This window comes from Solea solea, chromosome 12, assembly GCF_958295425.1.
Source record: "Solea solea chromosome 12, fSolSol10.1, whole genome shotgun sequence".
NCBI classification, from domain to species: Eukaryota; Metazoa; Chordata; class Actinopteri; order Pleuronectiformes; family Soleidae; genus Solea; species Solea solea.
In genome coordinates this window covers 26,525,725-26,529,871 of record NC_081145.1, presented here as the reverse complement: position 1 = coordinate 26,529,871, position 4,147 = coordinate 26,525,725, and positions in this window count along the sequence as shown.

The following is a 4,147-nucleotide window of genomic DNA, read 5'->3' as shown; positions in this document are numbered from 1 at the left end:
CGGGAGTATCTACGGCAAGCACAGAGGGACATAATTCACTGGACAATAACACTAAAAATCGCAAAAAAAAAGAGTTTGCATTTCTTTAGCTTCTTTCTTCAAAAAAAAAGAAAATACATTTTCCACAACTTTATTATAAACTGCTCTGCTTTGTGGTGTAGACACTATGAGCTACTGTACTTAAATAACATGAAAACAACAATTGGGTCATTTTACACTCACTGGCCACTTTTTTAGGTACACCTGTTTGTTCAAGATTCCTATCAAGGGGCAACAATAAAAATAGAGAATATAAGAAATATCTAGAGCTATACATATTGTGTGTGTGTGTGTACATATATACATATCTATATATATATCTACATATATACATATGTATATATATGTAATCATTAAATGTATATACATACATTTAATGATTCAATATATACATATATATATATATACACATATATACATTTTTTATTTGTTTGCTAAAGCAAATATTTAATGATTCAATCACAAGGCATCAACTCAACACATTTAGTCATATAGACATCGTCAAGACAACTTGCTGAAGTCCAAACCGAGCATCAGAATGGAGAAGAAAGGTGATTTAAGTCACTTTGAACATGGCGTCGTTGTTGGTACTCAACACTCTAATCTGAGTATTTAAGACACTGCCGATTTGCTGGGAATTTTTTTTTAACACACAGGAGTTTCCAAAAGTAATCTAAAAATGAATACACAATATCCCATGAGGAGCAGTTATGATAGCAAAAATGCCTTGTTGTTGATGCCAGAGGTCAAAGATGAATAGCCAGAAAAATACATATATATCTGAGCACATCTGAGCACATATAATATACATATATACACTTAAATATATTTATATTTAAAAATAGACCGGACCTCTTGACACCATATTTATTCATTTTTTATACCACTCTTTTTAAATTATTGTTCTTTGTTGTCCTTGTTCAGTTGAATGTCTGTTATGTTATGTTTATGTATGTTCATGAGTCAAATTCCTTGTATGTGTTCTGACACTTTCATGCAGACAGTTTTAACAAGTCAGTACATGTTGTCTTGCGTTACTCAAATTTATGGGACAATTATCTGAAATCTAAGTGAAATTGAATTTGTCAGGAATGCAGGTCATGCGAAACTTTGAAAATTGCATTTCTGCCTCGCATGTCTGTCATACAAATGCCTGCCAGAAGGCCAACAGTGTCTGCTGTATGTTATGACTAAAACCTCCCTTCATGCAACCTCCCTTCATGCATGACCCAGCTTTAAACGTACCTGTTGACCATGAACATCGACATCATCACTCTCGATAATCATGTAGGAATGTAAAATGCAAGCATGTTTCTGTCAGGATTATGCATGCATTCCAACCCTGACCTTCAGGGTCAGTCAAATTATGCTTTTAATTATTAGGACTGACTGTGTCTCATATCAACGTGTGTGTGTGTACTTTTATTTGTGAATTTGTTGCCTCATTAGCAAGTTTTCTGGAATAATCTACTACCAGTAGTCCTCATTGGAACCCAAAACATAGTCTGAGGAACTGATTAAGTTTAGTGCAAAGACTTGAATTGCCTTTAGGCAATTCAATTTAAGGTTAGGAATAATGAAAATAAATTATACGACGGTCAGAGTTAAAGCTGTAGTATGTAACTTGTTAATATAAATGAATGCACATAACATTTTAGCCATTGTCAGATAAGTTTACTCAATGCTAATTAAGTCTATCAACTATCAACTACACCAGGGGTCGACGGCAAAATCGCAACCCACCAGACCCGTCTTGAAACACGGACCAAGGAATTTTTAGGTTTTAATTGACAGATTACATGCACAATAACCAGAAATTTCATGCATTTTGAACATCTGACAGACCACCCACTAACATTTACATCCATTCTCGTCTTGTCAACGAAAACTCACACACGTCTTGTCATGTTTTCGTCATCAAAGATCCATGTTTAATTCGTCACCGTGTCCTTATTGTCATGGAAGAAAGGGGTGCCAACGAAATAATTTCGTCATTGTCATCGAAAACAAAAACAACACTGTGTGACAAGCTTGTTCATCTACGAAATCGCAAAGATGGACGCCAAATTCAAAATAGCCGACTTCCTGTTGAGTTGAGGACATGGTCCCAATAGACTTTTTTGTTCGTCTTGGGCTGTGACATCTTCACCTTTGGGAGCACTACTGAGCCACTTTGCATTACTTTTACATATTACCCTTACTTTATAAAACATTTTGCAAGTTCTGAATTGTGGGCCAATTTTCATCCATTTTCACCAACATTTAGTGCCTAAAAAATTTGGTCTTTAGGGAGAACAATTCCAATAGGTCCTTGCAACATTGTGTGAGTGCTTGGGTAGTAAATAAGTCGTATTAATAAAATATTTAGAATATTATTAGAGAAGCTTAATTATATAAAGAATTATTATATAAAAAAATAGTCTTCCATTTAATGCACTTGATTAATCCTTGGAGATTAACACCAAGAGTTATTTTATCAAGTTCTTTTTTCCCCTTTAAACCTGACCTTTCTTGTCAGAGTAGCTTTGATCTGACGTGTGAAAAGTGAAGCAAAAACCAAATAAGCAATCAGACAAAGAAAAATACTATTAACAGACAAACTGACTCAAATTGTTTTATATAAGACTTACATTTTGAGGAAACACATCTGTACTTCATATGTTCACCTTGAGCATTAGAACAAAACCACCAAGTCTCCAAATAAATTCCAAAGAGGCATTAACAGAAGTCTAGCAAAAGTCGAAATTGAGTTGTTGCATTTAATATAATAGCGATCCAATGTGGAGTCTCTGCCTGCTTTTGAGGTGGGCTTCCAACCCCCAACAATGTGTATTTTAATCTACAACATGTTATACAAATAGAAAAACAGATTAGCCTTGATTTGACATGTAGAAAAAGTGAAAAAAAAAAGAAAAACAGTGTCAGAAAACACTGTGTATTCAGAGGAAAAAAAACTGGGTTCTGGAGCAAAACCACCAACTGTCAAAGTTAAGTAGAAAAGGCAGAAGTCTGGCTGTCATTTAGTCTCTGCTTCTCTTCTTGATGTGGGCCTCTAAGAGTCCCATTAACGATGTATATTTTAAATTACAACATGTTACATAAACTTTGGAGCCCCACAATAATAGTGCCTCTAAAAACTAAGATTTCTATAATTAGCCATTAACAGAAGTCGTTAAAACTCAGCTGCTGCTTTTAATATAATAAAATAAAAGAATACATTTCATACCACCTCCTAAAATACATATGATTATAAAACATAAATATGGGTAATATACCCCATGTGTTTCCAAAGAGACAAACCTTTTAAAGATGTAGCAACTTATTTAAGGACGTATCTGTAACACAATGAACTCGTAAAAAGGAATTATTCTCAAGAGATGCTTGGTAAATTTAATTTCATGCATGTACTTTAAAACATGATATATAATTCTGCAAATTAGATTGGGGACCCAAAAAGATCCCCTGCCGGCACATCAGTGGGTCCCAACCTTTTGTTTGGGAATGTTCAATTTCTGCCAATGAAACCTCCCCACAAAGTGTTACACACTTGACCTCTAAGCACTGCTTCAGTCTCACATTTTTACTCAAAGTAGTTGCAGCTGTAGTTGTTAAACTTCACCATAGGGGCCATATTTGTGTGTGTGTGTGTGTGTGTGCAATAAGATGACTACACCACAGAGAGTTGGACTCCTTTGTCAGCATTTTGGACTAATACTATCTGACACCTTCCCACAACACACGTGGACTTCTTAAACAATCAAACATCTGATTTTCTCATCAGCAACTTTCTACCTGTGACAAAATATGGTACAAATGTGCCAGGACAATGCTGTGGAGGAGGGTGGAGTTCTTTCAAAAATCAAACAGGATGTCTGTACTGTATATTATCTACGTCTGCATTTACAAATGGCATTTTTGTCTTACTTTTTGTCATTCACATTCACCCATTCACAACACTACTACTAACCAGAGTGACCCCATTCACTGCAACTGAGCCTCTGCGGAACATCTATTGCCCATGGGAGACCACAGACACAACAAAAATCCTGAAAAAGCACAGTCTTGATGATACAGGGAAGACGCAGGATCACGCACTTGTTGTTTTATC